Source organism: Monodelphis domestica, chromosome 3, assembly GCF_027887165.1.
Source record: "Monodelphis domestica isolate mMonDom1 chromosome 3, mMonDom1.pri, whole genome shotgun sequence".
Classification (NCBI taxonomy): domain Eukaryota; kingdom Metazoa; phylum Chordata; class Mammalia; order Didelphimorphia; family Didelphidae; genus Monodelphis; species Monodelphis domestica.
In genome coordinates this window covers 419,947,682-419,964,957 of record NC_077229.1, presented here as the reverse complement: position 1 = coordinate 419,964,957, position 17,276 = coordinate 419,947,682, and the positions used below count along the sequence as shown (strand labels likewise).

The 17,276-nt window shown below is 38.4% G+C and overlaps 1 long non-coding RNA gene across 2 annotated transcripts in view; it reads left to right on the top strand.

Moving 5' to 3' along the window:
* Positions 1 to 16,573, top strand: part of LOC103092823 (uncharacterized) — a 52,951-nt gene extending 36,378 nt beyond the window's left edge. The window contains exons 3-4 of one of the 2 annotated variants that reach the window (XR_008917833.1): positions 5,290 to 5,526; positions 5,680 to 16,573. This is a non-coding gene — a long non-coding RNA (uncharacterized LOC103092823). Of the gene's footprint in view, positions 1 to 5,289 lie in introns of both variants that reach the window. The other variant, XR_008917832.1, reaches the window with a different exon arrangement.
* The last annotated feature ends 703 nt before the right edge of the window (positions 16,574 to 17,276 follow it).

Sequence of the window (17,276 nt, the reverse complement as noted above, 5' to 3'; positions counted from 1 at the left end):
TATAGTTGTCCATTTCCAATCCAGTATCTTTTTTCCAATTGTCCATGATTTTTCTTTTTTTTTAAATTTTCTTCATTTATTTTTTAAATTCCTCATCCTCTGTCTTATAATTGATACTAAGTATTGGTTCCAAGGTAGAAGAGCAGTAAGGGCTAGGCATTTGGTGGTAAGTGACTTGCCCAAGGTCACATAGCTAGGAAGTATCTGAGGCTAGATTTGAACCCAGGTTCTTCTGTCTCCAGCCCCAGCTCTCTATCCACTGAACTCTCCGTGATTTTTCAAAATCATTAACAGTGTCTCAGAAATGACATCTGACAATTCTTTCATTATTCGTACATGTACTTTTTCTCAGCCTGGTGACTTGAACTCATTGAGGGAAACTAAGCACTCTCTTAACAGATGCTCACTTATCTTGGTTTTCTACTCCGTATCAAGCATGTTTTCCCTGTTTTTCTCAGACTTAAAATAATTTTAATTTGTAGAGAGAAAAGTGGTAAAATAAGAAATATTCTTTTTTCTTGTCCATGGTTATCATTCTGTTTTTGTAAGGAATTCTTTCCATCTCTTCAATTTTTTTACCCCCATGATGAGCAAAAAAGGCTTTTGGGGGATGTTCTTAGTATCCATCACCAGCCCTAGATCATTCTGAACTCCTTGGCTTCCAGATGCCATTTTTATAAGTTGGCACCATTATCTTGTATTTATCCTTGATTTCCTGCCTTGCTTCTCTTTTCTATACGTATCTTTTTTTAAACCCTTACCTTCCATCTTAGAATCAATACTATGTGTCGGTTCTGAGGCTAAAGAATGGTAAGGGCTAGGCAATGGGTATTAAGTGACTTGCCGGGTCACATAGCTAGGAAATGTCTGAGGTCATATTTGAACCCAGGACCTCCCTGTCACTAGGCATGGCTACCTATCTACTAAGCCATCTAGCAGCCCCTTATACATGCCTTTTATTTATTTATTTGTTTGTTTGTTCATTTACTTATTTATATATTTTTTAAACCCTTACCTTCCATCTTAGAATCAATACTGTGTATTGTTTCCAAGGCAGAAGAGTGGTAAGGGCTAGGCAATGGGGGGCAAGTGACTTGCCCAGGGTCACAAGCTAGGAAGTGTCTGAGGCCAGATTTGAACCCAGGATCTCCCATCTCTAGGCCTGGCTCTCAATCCACTGAGCCACCCAGCTGCTCCCACACTTAATCTCCTTTTGCCTCAGTTTTCTCATCTGTAAAACGAACATAACAATAGCACTTACCTCACAGGATGGTTGTGAAGATTAAATGAGATAATAATTATATAATGCAGCAGAGAACCTGGCACACAGTAAGTACTTTATAAATATAAGCTAGGAGGCAGTCAGGGGCTGAATGAATAGAGAACCAGGCCTGGAGAAAGGAGGTCTGACCTCAGACACTTTCCGGCTGTGTGACCCTGGGCAAGTCACTTAACTCTCATTGTCTAGCCTTTACTGCTCTTCTAGAAGCCTTTGAACTGACACCTAATAATGATTCTAAAACAAAATGTAAGGGTTTAAAATAAAACAAAATAAATGTAAGCTTGCTATACAGTTGAGCAACAGAAAGGCATTCCTATGTTCTGAAGCGAGTGAAGAATATATGCCTCCCTTTTCTCTTTATCAAGGGAGACCCAGGGATGCATGGGCCATAGGAGGAAGAGAATATCAGAAGCTGAAGATTTAGGAAGGCTGCATAGCAAAGGAAGAACAGCTATGAGCTTAAGGTTTTGGGGGGCTATGCAGCCATCAACTCTTCTCCAGAACTATTTCAAGGTACCAGAGCAAAGCCTGGGGGCTGGGGCTGGTCTTTTTTTGAGATTAGAATCTGACCTGGGTGTGGAGAAGGAAGGGGAATGGAAAGAGAGCTATCATTTGTGCTGAGAAAGTGGTGAGAACGGTGGCCAGATTGTGCAAGGAACATAGGGAGGTTCTGAGCAGTCTGGAGGGGCTGGAGTGCAAAGAAGGGTAGTGTGGTACTATGCCAGAAAACTAGGTTGTGAACTAGATTCTAAACATCTTATACTTGAGTTTGGTGCCTTAGAAGTATATTTGGGGGCTTAGCAAATCTTTTTTCTTCATCCCCATCTTCTTGTCAAACCATTCAGGAATCCCATGCTCTCCCTTATCTTCCAAGCCTTGGTTTAGGAAGAGTAATTAAGTCAATACCACCATTGAAGCTGCTAAGGGCAGATCAATGGATTAGTACATGGGCAGTCTCCATCTTTGTGACCAAAACGCCCCCATTGTCTGCCCATTTTAGAGTGTCAGCTCCTTGAGGTCAAGGATATGTGTCTTTTATATTTTGTATCAGTGCCTGGGACATTGTAAGTGCTTGAAAGGTGCTTCATTCATTCTTCTTAGAAAATTATGGCCATCCTTTTCCCCATCAACCCAAACTGAGAGGTGTGTGGACTTTTCCTGAGGGGAGAATTCCTCCTGAGAAGAAGTTTGCGGCCAGTTCCAAGGCTTTATTCTCATTCTTTTTTCTTGATCTATGTACAGGATAGCCATGTAAGTCAAGATACTCTTGTACCAAGCTTCTTACATCACTCCCAAGTATCTTACAAGGACATTGGCTCTCCTAGACAGTGTTACAAGAACACGTCTTCATAGTTTGAACCTGGAGTGAGATGGGAAGATTCTGGGATCTTTCATAGAGAGGAACTCATGCATTTATTAAGTATTATTTTTATTAAGCACTTATTGTGTGCTAAGCACTCACCATACAAATAAAGGCAAAAATAGTCCCTGTTCTAAAGAGCTCACATTCTAATAAGAGACAAAATGCAAACAAGTATGCAGAAATATGATTGTCATGTAATATATTGAAGAGAGCCCCAGAGGGAAGGTACTAGCATTAAGGGTGATTGGGAAAGGCTTCTTACAGAAGGTGGGATTTTAGCTGAGAGCTGAAGAAAGCAAGGAGGTGAGAAGAAGGAAGAAGAGAAATTCCAGGGATGGGGGACAGCCAGGGAAAAGGCAAGCAGCTTGGCGATGAAGGGTCTTGTGTAAGGAACACTGAAGAGTCCAGGGTGACCAGTGTCCCTGGATCATAGAGAATGTGGAGGGAAATAAAGCATATAAGACTGGAAATGTAGGGAGAAAACAGGTAGTGAAGAGCTTGAAAAGCCAAATAGAAGGTTTTCTATTTGATCCTAGAGGTAATAGAGAGGCAGTAGAGTTTACTGAATAGTTAGTGGCTAGGACAGGACATGGTTAGAGCTGTACTTTGGGAAGACCCCTTTGACATCTTAGTGGAGGATGAGCTAAAATAGTGAGAGACGTAAGGTGGGGGAGATCAATTGAGAGGCTAGTGCCATAATCCAGGTGTGACATGATGTGGGTCTGTCCACAGGTAGTGGTTGCATCAGAAGAGGCCAGGAATGCATGTATGATAAATGATGGGAAGGTAAATCAACAATTCTTGGTAACCCGTTGGATAAAGGGAAGTGAGAGAGTAAGGAGTTGAGGATGAATCTGGGCTGTGGGCTTTGATGACTAGGAGAAGGGTGGTACTCTCGACAGTAATAAGAACATCTATTGAAAGGTCTTAATAGCATGGTAAATGGAAGAAAAGAGCTCTAGGAAAGATTCTTCCTCTTCAGCGCTTGGTCTTACTTCAACTTTTCCTTTATTCGCTGCTATCTGAGCAGGATTTGGAGGCTGCCTGTCCACCAGAGCATTGCACGTACATGATTCAATTAACCTTTAAGGTAGCTCGGGAAGTTTGTGCAAGAGGAGATCCTCACATTAATGGGCAGCCTGACACAGACAATTAAGTCTGATCAGATGAAGAGGGCATTGGGGACATCATTAGCATCCTCTACTGAAGACTATATGGGGTGTAAAAGTGGTTTAATTTCTGCTGGAGAAGGAAGAAGAGAGAGAAGCTGCTTCAAGTTCCCTGCATTTTTGGCTTATTAAATATTTCATTTCCCCACCGTAGGCATTAAACGAGCCTGGTGTTTGGGTCTGTGTGCTGCTTCCCATCTTTCTTTTACAGCGCTGAAATCCACCCAGTGATCGTTTCTCAGTTATTAAAACTTTGCATTAAGCAAGAGGTGCTGTGTAAAAACAAACATAAATAGAGACAGATGGAGAGATTCCTATAAAAGGAAGAGCTTCAAGTAAGATAACTGGGTAGGGGTGGTATGGTTGGGTGGGTCTGTGGGGGATGAAAGGGAATGATGATGTGTGAGGTTTGGGGGAAGAGTAACATTTTTACTTTATGGGAAATGGGAATTGGGAAAGCTGGCCTTGACTGGGGATAGAAATTCAGGCAAATGGAGGCTGAGGGCGGGGGAGGCTACTCTCTTGGAAAGGCACCCTGCTTTCCCAGAGCAGAGAGCCCCATTCTCATTGAGATTCACCAAGTGTTCTTCCTGTCATTCTTTTAATGCCTTCTATGATCTCACTTTCTCCAAGAAACATCATTTGAAAAAGTATGGGAATGGTGTTCATTTTCCTTGAAGGATGATTCACATATTGTAGCCTTTCTTTCTTCTTTTTTTCTCCCTTATGTTCTTGCCCTTTCCTTGTGTTCACCACTGACAAATATATTTACTTAAATATTCAATGGGACTATGATTGCACCAATGTAGAGAACCCCCTTCACCAAACAGATTGCAGTTAGTCTATTACTCAGTGGGGAAGTCGTGTAGGGAGTTACCACATAAAGAGCTACTAAGAGGCAAACATGAGATTGGAACTCAGATTTTCCCATTTTGTTCTAGAATCACATCCATTATTATATTGTCCCAAATTAAAAAAATATATATTATTGACTTTATTAGGAGGAGGAGGAATAAGAGTGGTAGCAATTATTAGAGTAATAATAAAAGTAATATTCGTAATAGTAGCAATAATAGAAATAGCAGTAATAGTGATGATAGTGGTAGTAATAATAGAAATAGCAATAGTGTAGTAGTAGTAGTAGTAGTAATAGAAACAATGGTAGTAGTACAAATAGAAGTTATAGTAATATAGTAGTAGTAGCAGCAGCAGTAACAATAATAGAAGAAGTAGTAGTAATAGAGGCAACCTGGATAGTCTCTGACCTTAGAGTCATAAAAACATGAGTTCACGTCCTTCCATGATACATATGGCACCTCTATGGGCTCCAGGAAACTTTATGTCATAAAGAAAGTTCAGATATACATTAGTAGAAGAAATTTCTTACTGAGAACTCCCTCCATTGAGGAAATCATCGATCCATTAAAAAATGTTCTTGTTATTCAACTACTTAATATGTCTCTTACTTGACCAAGGTGGACATTCCCTCCCATGATGCAGATCCCAACCCTTCCACGCCTGACCGCCTTGTGTGGCTCTTGTCCATGCCCTTTCTGAAGACTGCCACATGGGGTTCTCGTGACATTCGGAGAGCTGCCCCAAATGGAGTACATGGACCATCCATCACTTCTCATCACTTCTCACTCTTGTTTTGTGAGTAACAGAGATTAAAAACAGATGAGTACAACAATGATCCAGAATAGGATTTGCAGGTATGTGGACAACCTACAGAGCTTACACACACATGATATACATTTACATATATATATTTGCATATACATGTATTTCATATGTATATAGTCACATTGTTGCTGTTTTTCAGTCTTGTCCCACTCTTCTGACTGCATTTGGGGTTTTCTTGGCAGGTACTAGAGTAGTTGGCCATTTCCTTCTCCAGTTCATTTTACAAATGAGGAGACGGAGGCAGACATGATTAAGTGACTTGTTCAAGGTCAGACAGTTTGTAAGTATCCCACATCAAAGCCTTTTTATCTTGGGGGGGCTTACTAGATCCAAGAGTATATGCAACTTGCCACAGTGAGGCATTGAAGGAGGTCTTTGGTGGAAGTCAAAATATATGCCACATTATGTAATATTATATTATTTTCTTTCTGCACCATTGTCTCCATCATAGTCTTCTTCAGAATCAGTCAACTGGAGTCAGGAAGACCTGAGCTCAAATTTGTCTCAGATACTTACTAGCTGTGTAGCCCTAGGCAAGTCACTTAACACTGTTGGCCTCAGTTTCCACATCTGTCAAATGAGCTGGAGAAGGAAATAGCAAACCATTCCAGTATCTTTGCCAAAAAAAAAACCCAAATGGGGTCACAAAGAGAATTGGACACAAATAAAAATGACTTAACAACAACAATGTGCCAGATACTATGCTAAGCCATGGAGAGACAAAACAACTCAGAAACCATGATGTCTGCTCTCAAGAAGCTCCCAGTCCTCACAAGGCATGTCTCTCTTTTTTTTTTATACCCTGACCTTCTGCCTTAGAATCAGTACTGTGTATTGGTTCCAAGGCAGAAGAGCAGTAAGGGCTAGGCAATGGTGGCTACAAGTGACTTGCCCAGGGTCACACAGCTAGGAAGTGTCTGAGGCTGGATTTGAACCCAGGATCTCCTATCTCTAGGCCTGGCTCTCAATCCGCTGAGCTACCCAGCTGCCCCTGGCATATCTCTTCTTTAGCACTCATTTTCCATGTTTTTAAAATGAAGTTGTTGAACTAAATCACCTCTAAGTTTCTTTGTAACTGGAAATTTGTTGATCCTATGATCTTTTTGCCTTTCAAAGTTTGATAATCAACTAATCTGGGCTAATGTCCTAATTAATGTAAATGATCAAAACAACTTGTAGGTAATATACATGTTTATAAAGTGTATGTGTGTACAGAGAAATATATTTATGCATGTAGTAGACATGTATATTTATTATTATATGCCTTATATCAGGAAAAGTATATATTTCTATGGATAGATAAATTAATAAAAGTCTTAACTTGGTTGTCTAACCCTTGGTGACTTAGTGGACTTTTCAAGTCAAGGTGGAGGAAGCAACAGCTCCTAACAAGGCCAATGGAAAAGATCCAGTTCCCTTTAAACCAATCTAATCCAACCCAAACAACACTGATTAAACAACTCCCATGTGCCAAGTCAAGTCTCACCCCAAGTTTTTTTGGAGGATGAAAGGGTGGCTTTCAGTAGGTCCCATTCCTCCTTGGCAGGCAGTCCTAAATGCCAAATAAACACAAATGTGAAAGGATGTGGGGTTAAGAGATGATCAGGTTCTGAAGCAGGAGGCAGATTTTCTGTGTGCCCTTAGCCTCATCCCCACTGTCTTTTCCAACTCCTTATCCTCTAGTCACCCCCCAGCAGCATCCTCGTCTGATTTACAATGGCAGCAGAGCTGATGGCACAGCAAAGGCAGGAATAATGATGATGGTGATGATGATAATCATCATCACCATCAAGGAAGTGATCATTTATAGAGCTTTTTGTTTTCAATTTTCATCTTCAATCTGCCTGAAACAAAACATTTGCTAATTGATCCTCCTGGCACCTCTGTGAGGTAGGTAAGAATTATCATCTCTCCCCAAGAAATATCTAGGTTATTAATAGCTGAATGGGCTATATAAGAGTCATGATGAGCTTTTTTTTTTAATCAGAAGCCATTTGTCACCAATACCAATTCTGAACTTACCTATTGATTCCACAGGCTCCAAGAGAGTTCTCATCCTTAACCGCCCCCCACCCCCAGACACAACCTGTTTTTAATTCTCCAGGGGCTGATTTTCTAGAAGGTAAATTATCTGGGTCCTAGGCTAGAGCTGGTTTTATGTGTAGAGGATACCAGCAGCTCTCCATGTGCGGTGCTTTGAGGGGAACTTTCCTCTATGTCCTGCTGGCCTGATGGAGTCGTCTCAACCCTTTAGCAAATATTTATTAAATCCCTATAAGAAAAACAGTTTGAAATAATGACTAGAAAACTGGTCTAGGGTCACACCTCTCTAATGTACTAGTGATGAGACCCTTAGTGAATCCCCTAACCACTCAAAATTTTAGGTAGCACCACAATTTTAATTAAGGGAAGGTGCTAACTTGTACTAGCAGAAGGAATGCTCATTTGTGAGTTCCCTATAAAAATAAGGATATTTTATTTTGTCAATTACATGTAATAAATTTCCACATAAGTTTTTTCTGAAGTTGTATGACCCAAATTGCCTCCCTTCCTCCCTTTGCACCCCTCTCCCAGAGATGGTAAGCAATTTGATCTGGGTTAACCATGTATTATCATTTCCTATAAAAATAAAATCATAGATCTTGTCCCTATCCTACTACATGTAAAGCATTACAACCCAACTTCTAGCTCTTTATTAAGGCAACTGAAGGCAGCAATACATTAGCAGAAGTAAATTTGATTGATCTTTAATTTTTCTTCCAGTCATAGTGGGTGGAAGTGGATGTGGATGTGTGTTTTCCTTCCTGCTTAAATCCAAGCAAGATCTAGAGTTAGAGTTCTGGGAATATCTATGACCTATCTATCTCCTTTTCTCAGTTGACATTTACTTCCCCAGGCATGGATGGTAAGAAAAAAAGTCTTCACTACTTGGACAATGGATGTGCCACATCTTGACAATGGAGGGAAGATAGCTATGGAAAGTTCTCTGGATTCATCTTTACTCTTACCTTACCTCCCTATCCCTATGTCAACTCAGTCACCAAGTCCTATTGATTTTCTCCTCTTTTCTTCTCACCTCTCCATAGTGGCAATCCTAGGCCAGCTCTTCATTGGCTCACTCTTGTATTAATGCAACAACTTTCTAGCAGTCCTCTCTGACTTTGGACTCATCTCTTCTAATCTATCTTGGAAACATCTGTGAGACTCAACTGCCCTAGACCACCATTTTATCAAGATTATGCAAATCCTTTCTGGTACTGCCACCTCCATATGCAATGCTCATTACCAGAGATGGGCCTTCATTTATATCATTTCCTTCACTGGTATACCTTTCTTTTTCCCTTGTACCTATTCAAAACCTACTTGTTCAAAATCCAACTTAAGCCCTGTTTCTTCCATTAAAACATTCCGAATTCCTCCAGTCCACAGACATCGTCCCATTGGAAGGAATAAATCTCCTCCCACACACATCCATGGAGCCCACCCTAACTACTCCAGCTCCTGGATTCCCTGCTTTTTGTGTCAGCTCTATTCTGCTTACTGTCTAAGCTGCTCATTTGTAGCATATATATACACTATCTTGTACTTGAACTAGGCTATTTCATATGAGGATGTCTTCCCTCCTCAGCTAGAGGACAAGTACCTGAAAGACTGATATACAATTTTTTTTAATTAAAAATTATTATTGGTTTTAAACAATTTCTTTAAAAATTTGAGTTCTAAATTTCTTTCTCCCCCTTCAGTCCCTCTCTCACTCACTGAGAAAGCAAATAGTATATCAATTTTATATGCGAAATAAAGCAAGATATATTTCCATGTTGGCCACATTGCAAAATAAAGCGAGAAAAATAGTGAGAAAATTATGCTTGAATCTGCACATAAAGTTCATTTGCGCTTTCTCTGGAGGCGGATAGTATTTTTTTTAGTTACTGTTGCCATGTACAATGTTCTCCTGGTTCTTCTAACTTCATTTGCATCAGTTTGTATAGGTCTTCCCACATTTTTCTAAAACTATCCCCCTCATCATTTCTTATCACAGAACAATTCTCCATCACAATCATATATCACAACTTTTGTACCCATTACCCAATTGAAGGGCATTCCCTCAGTTTCTACTTCTTTGCCAACACAAAAAGAGCTGCTATAAATATTTTTTGTCCTAATAGGTCCTTTTCCTTTTCCTTTAGCTTCTTTGGGATGCAGATGTAGTAGCTGTATTGTTAGATCTAAGGGTATAGAGTTTTATTGCACTTTGGGCATAGTCCCACATTCTTCTCCAAAATGATTGGACTGATTTACAATTCTCATGTATTCCCTTGAGAGCTAGCAAATGACTATATGCCCAATAGGTGATCCCAAAGGGAAACTATAACCTCTGTCCTAGATTTTAAGCTGTCTGAGTACAAGGATCTTCTCTTGTTCACATCATCCCCAGCTTCTAGCACAGTGCTCCATATTCTATAGACATCTGATAAATATTTACTGAATTTAATGAATGAGTGAAGGAATGCCTGAATAAGACAGTGGGCTGGAAGTAGATATAATTTAACATTTCTAAAAGAGATTTTTTTACAAGTGAGAGTCAATACTTTCCACTTCTACTGATTAAAAACAAAAGCAAAAGAACAAGCATTTGTTAATTACTTACAATGTACAGGCAATGGGAATACAAATACAAGCAGAAAGAAAGTCTCCACCTTTAAGGATCTTGCATTTTCATGGGCAATGAGGGAAAAATAACATATAAAATGATCATGAAAAGTGGGATAGCTTGGGGAATAAAGGTACCCAGTCAAGCCACATGCTGGTGAAAGTCCAGAAGAGTCAGGAATGTATCCTAGATATAAATAAGGGGGAAGAAATGATTCAAATCACAATGGAAAGGAAGAAATCCTTGTTTTTAAAGACTGAGATTCTGAGTCAGGTGACCAAAGGTCTCATGAAATATACTATATATTAAGAATGAAGTTTTGGGAAGGACTGCTAAGAAATGATATGGTTTTCTAGTATTTTATTCTCCTCACCTTTTACTCTCTTTTCTCTTCTATCACCCCATCCACTCTCATCAAGATAAAGGACTCATTCTTTTACAGAAACTTTCAGATTCTTGGTCTGAATACTTTTAATTCCCACTGGCCTCAGGACTGACCCCTGTCATGGTGAGCTGACTCAGAAGAATCAAACATAATTAATGATACTGAACTTTCTTCTACTTCTGTGGTCAACAAAGACAAATAGGAGAGCTGTTAGAAGTCTTCACTATTGGACAAGTGAAAAGAATAGTTCCTAGAGTTTTTTTCTATGACTTCTTTATGTAAGTAATCAAGATGTTAAACTTCCTGGTATAAGATCTGAAATGGAGGCAAGTTGTTCTTTTGGGCCATGGCTATGATTTTTCTTTAAACCCATCTCTAGAAGTGTATAATTCATTGGAAGTCTTCCACGTAAAACTGCATGATCCTTTGTCAGGGATGCTTTAGGGAGGAAGTGTTATTATAGGGAATAAGTTCCTGGACTAGGACTCCAGGAGACCACATATGAGAAAGCAGAAGAATAGGAATAGAATACAAAAAAGGTAAAAAAAAAGTGAGGGAAAAAGAGGGCAAAGAGAAGTCTATGTCAGAATGAGAAAGAAAGGTCACTGCAATGGCCTCATAGGCCACTCAGCAGAGACCTACTATAGGCTACTGACTCCTATGGGAAGAACCCTGGGATGTAAATCAAAAAATTCCTAAATTACAGAAATGGCTATGTAAATTCCATAATCTCTCTTCTATACCATTCTCCTTATTTATTCACTGGTTATCCAAAAAAAAAAAAAAAGATTAGCTGAACACTTCAAAGAGAGAGACATGTAAAGGGCACAAAGAAATAAAAAATTGAAAAAAATGTGTTGAAGAGTAAAATGTGTTAAACAAATGCCAAACAGAGATTATTTTCCCATTGTTAATATTCATGGATATCTGCTGTTTCTTTATAACAGTATGAGTCTACTCAGAAAAATATATGATTATAAATAATTACTGGACAGAAACATCTTGAAGATCTAGAAGCATTGCCTTTTGAATTGATATTATCATTGGTGATAATAAAAATTAATTCAATGCCCTATACATGTAGGGGAAGTTATAAGTATTATAAAGGGGAATCTATAGATAGTTATCAAAAATTGAGTATATATTATACTGTTGTGGAAAGAGCACTGGCTTTAGGGTCAGAGGAACTGATTTCAAATTCCAGCTCTACAATGATTTAACTGTGACACTGAGTAAATCACCTTTCCTTATCTGTAAAATGAAATTGGTTTTAATTATCACTGGGGTCCCTTTTAAATCCTAGAGAAAAATCAACAAACAAATAAAACAGTGTCATCAAAACATCAAAGACTAAGTAATGTCTAGCAATGGGTAGTGTGGTTTTAAGTCATATCCTATAACATTTCTGATTATTATTTTATAATACTGCTTCATGCTACCCCATTATCAAGTCATTTTAAGATGTTATTAATATACAGATGTTGTCTTAATATACTTTTTAATTTACTTTGGCTCTCTCCCATGTACATTTTGAGGAAAAGTATTTTATTTAGTAGCAGCTCATTTATTTTAGAATATATGTTCTTTTATTATCAATGTGAGAATCCTAATGACATTTATATCTGAGTTTTCTTCCTTTCTTCCCTAGCAGCCTCCTGAATACACAAGGGAAAACGCTTTCCTTCTATTTCCTAAGTTTTCAGGATAATTTGGCCGGCTCTATCATTTTGTCCTGTTTCTCTTTCTGTCTCTGCCACTATCTCTGCCTATCTCTGTTTCTGTGTCTCTGCTTCTCTAATTCTCTTTCTTTGACTCTGTCTGTCCATCTGTCTCTTTGTCTCTGTCTGTCTTTTTTCCCCAATCCTTTGAATCCACCATATTTCATCAATTTAGTTAATTACTAACTTTTAGGAGATCAGAATTTCATTTCAATTTTTGAATAATTCAGAATAATCCTAGTTGTTTTAATTCTCTAAAAATAAGCCCATTTAAAACAATTGAAACTTTAATGGAAAGCACCTAATTTAGACCTTTATCTAAATTTCCCTGCAAAATTGGCCCAATCTGGCCCTACCTCTCTCCTCAACTTCCATTATTTATAATAATGTATTCTGGAAGAGACCATTAGACAAAGGAAGAATCACTGAAGAACAGAACCTAATACCCAAACCATATTCCAAACCCACATCTCCAGCTATGGGCAGCCAGACAATATGGCTAGAGCACCAGGCATGGAGTCAAGAAAAACTGCACTAAAACTTGCCCTTCCACAATTCCTAGTGCTATATTCCTGAGCAAGTCATTTAATCTTTCTCAGACTAATTTTTCTCATCATTGAATGTGATGATGTCTAATGTCCATTGCAGTAATAGATATGTGATTATATGATATTTCTGATTAAACTACCAGCATATGCCAAACATGAACTCATTACCTTACCCTCAAGCTTTGACTCTCCCATTTCTGTCCATGAAACATCCTAGACATACAGGCTACAGTTTTGGCATGTGCTCTCTGTTTTTGGTTCTTCCTTTCTATTTTTATCCCATCTCCTCTATCAGCCCTGATCAACTTTGATTTTTCTATAACTTGTAGCTTTATCTCTAGGCTTCTCCTGCTGCTACCAGAATAATTTTCTCAAAGCAGGTTCACTCATGAAATTAAACTGATCAAAACCCTTCAATGCCCCCCCCATTGCCTATAGAAAGTAGCCTGTTTCTTAGACTGCCAGTTAGGCAGTTCCAATCTACCTTTCAGACCTTACTTCCCATGATCTCTTACACAAACTCTTGGCTCTAATTAGACTTGTTGATTGCTTTTTCCTAACCTACCCAAAGTATTTCTACCTTGCTACCTTTGACAATATGGAAAATCCCTTCTATCCATCTGATTCTTGCCAAGTTCCAAAACCTTCCGTGATTTCCTCTTTCCTTCTCCCATCTATTTCCCTTCAAAACACATTGATCTTTCCCCTCTTCTTATGTCCATAGCATTTAATGTCATTAGTATTCATTAAATACTATTCGTGTGCTGCCTTCTTTTGAGAGCTCTCTTTTCATATGTCTGAGTTTTTCTGCCAACTAAACTATAAATTCTTTGAGGACAGAGAAGAAATTATAATCTCTTTTGTATTTCTTTCCCATGGTACCTACCATATTTTTCTACACATCATAGCCAGAAGCGTTTCAGTATTTGGTAGGCACAATACAGGGCAGAATACTAGTTAGATCAAAAAGGGCCCCAAATTGTGGTCAATGAAACCTGGAAGGAGGGTGACCTATAATATTCTAGACCAAGAATCCTATGTGGTTATCTCTAGGATAGAATGGCTGGGGGCTACTGGTTGTTGCTGGCAGTCCTTGGAGGAATATGGCCACTTGGGGATTGTATGATTGTTGTGATAAGGGGCCTGGGATCAGATCCCTTGAATCCTGTGGTAGAATGTAAAATTTCTTGAGGTCAGGGACCAATTTTTATTTTGTCTTTGTATCTCCAGTGCCCAGCACAGTACCTGCTACACAGAAGGTAATTAATAAATGCTTTGAAAGTTGGATTGGATTGGATTGGGCAACAGGTACTCAAAAATATTTTATTGATTTATTGGCAATTGAATTTATAAAACTCAACATTCAGAGACTGAATTAACTAGATTGACCTAGCATTAGATAGAGGATGATACTTTTACCTCTTCTGGCTTCTCTGCCTCTCTATTTAGCTTGCTAAATCCAGTCCTCATATCTCAGGGAATGGTTTCAGGCAAGAGTTTCTTGGGAACTAGGATGTACCATACCAGCCAATCCATCTCTGCTTAAAGAGAGACACTGGGAAATTTATATTTGGAGTCAGAGACTTGGACCTCTATCTAAATTTCATTGCACGATGGCACATGTTAAACCTAGTGGAGTTGTGCGTCATATATGGGAGGGGGTAGGAGAGGAGAGGGAAGGAACATGAGTCTTGTAATGATGGAAAATTATTCTAAATCATCTAATTAAATAAAATTTAAAAAATAAATTTCATTGAAAATCTTAGGCTTCAAATGCCAGGTGAAGACTATTTTTCCAATGTTAATATTTGTGGATATCTGCATTCAGATCTGTATCAGATACTTTATAATTAGTATGACCCTATATAAGTTACTCTCTGAGTCTCAATTTCCTCATCTGTGAAATGAGATAGTTGGACTAGATGACCTCTAACGCTCCTTCCAGGTCTATTTTTTTCTTTTGAAAAAAATGTATTTAATTAATTCATTTAGAATATTTTTCCATGGTTCCATGATTCATGTTCTTTCCCTCCCCTCCTCCCACCCCCTCTTGTAGTCAATGAGCAGTTTCATTGGGTTTTATGTGTGTCATTGATCAAGACCTATTTCCATACTGATCACTAGAGTGATTGCTTAGAGTCTACATCCCCAATCATATCCCCATCAACTCATGGGATCAAGCAGTTGTTTTTCTTCTGTGTTTCTATTCCCATAGTTCTTCCTGTGAATGTGGATAGTGCTCTTTCTCATTAGTCCCTCAGAATTGTCCTGGGTCACTGCATTGCTGCTAGTAGAGAAGTCTGTTACATTCAATTGTACCACAGTGTATCTTCCTTCTAGGTCTTAACCATCATCCTGTCATGTGGCCACAGATATCCCAAGAGGCGTGATAAAGAGAATGGGGCAGAAACCCCCTTGAACACAGGAAACCATCTCACCTTCACACTACTAAATTCTCTCTCCTGTACATTTGCTGCTGACCAATGCCACACATCCTAAGAACCCCTAGACTCTTCCATCTGCTCTATAGCGAAGCACTGCTTTCTGTTGTCTTGCCCAACTTGAATGGGAATTCCTTAAGAACAGGGAATGTTTTGCATTTCTGTTTGTGTCTAACAGAACTTAGCACTCAGTGTAGCACTTAATAAATGCTCATTCATTCATCAATGTAAATCCCAACTTACTTATACTTTTTTTACTCAATGTAATTCTTATCCTTTACTCCTCATAAATTTTCTCTAGAAGCGCTATTCAATCTACTAAGGATTTTCTTCTAAGTATCTTCATACTTTATAGACATTAGTCTCTAGTATTCCTAGCTCCAGATATGAGAGCATCTTACTGCCTTTATTTCCTGGATGAAGTTGGCACTGCTCAATTGCTGCAGTTTATAAATATCCACCATTATCTCTCCATTACCAAAATTTTGGTTCTTTGGAAACTGTGTTGTTTTATGATTTGCCATCACATAGCATCAGAGGAAGAATACTGCTGTTAAAGGGGTAGCTTTTGGGGTCAGAGGCATCTTGGGATTATTGGAAACATGGCTTAATTTGAGAAATATAATCAGTTTATTTTCATCTTCTGAAACAACTCTGACTCAAACTCACTGTATGTTTCTAGTGTTGGCCAAGATCACAAAAGTCCTCTTGCTGTCCTAACTTGATTGACTACTTATCCACCTGCATGCCATAGTCTAGACAATAGGTATTTTTTTTTCATCCTCTTTGCTTTTATAGTATGGATTGGTAGGTCTATGTCTTTTGAGGAGTTGTGGATTTCATTGAGGAGTCCTTCAATCTGGAGCTTGATTAAATTGGCCCAATGTCATTCACAAACAAGAATGTCTAAAAGAACTCCTCCTTTGTCTTTAGGTGATTCCAATAGGACTCCCCTCCAAGGTAGTGAAAAATATCATTACCTTATCTGATATTAACAGTCACAGATTTCGTGGATAGTATAATTTCTATGGTCATATCCATGAAGGAATATTATATGTTATGAACACATATAGGAGACATTGCTAAAGAAGAATCTTTGAATCTATGCTTTGTTCTTCCTGAATTATATATACATATATATAGTATATATGTTTATATATACAGTATATATTTTAAGCCCTTACCTTCTGTCCTAGAATCAATAACTAAGTATGAGTTCCAAGGCAGAAGAGCAGTAAGAGCTAAGTAATGGGGGTTGTGACTTGCCCAGGGTCACACAACTAGGCAGTGTCAGTTCAGATTTGAACCTTGGCTCTCCTGTCTCCAGATCTGGCTCTGTTTTCATTTATATATATATATATATATATATATATATATATATATATATATATATATATTTATATATATTTATTTATTTATTTATAAAATATATATACTTACCTATAGATTTTACTCAACAAAACACGTGAGGACCCTAGATTTTCTATGCCTTTTAGTTTATTGTGTGACTGAAGATGCAGTTCATTATATGTGAAAGCCTAGTTATACTCTTCTCATATGTTCAAGATTATATGTACTACATAGGTCCTTCTTTGAAAATATTATAGAAATGAGAAAGTAGCTATATGGGTACAATTTGCCATCACATAGCATCAGCAGAAGGGGAAATCTTCGTATTCTTGGGGTAAGTATCCCCCTAACTCACTGACAGGATTGAGGCTTATTGGTAGCCACCAAGGAAATGCATGATAGATAAAGGAGATTGGCTAGCCATGTGGTAAGACTGAAGAATAATTGAAGGATTTCCACCCATTGTCAATGGCAAACTTCCTTTACATTAGGCGTAACTTCTGTGCCTCTACAAAAGAATGAAGACATGACAATGATTCAGACAAGATGTCATGGATGGGTAGTAATCTACTCTGATGGAAGGAGTCCTCCCACTAATAAGATCACAGATCCACTGAAATATTGTATTCTTATTTTATTCTTATGTTCCTCCCTCCTTATCTGATAGGCCATGGAACTAGGCACTT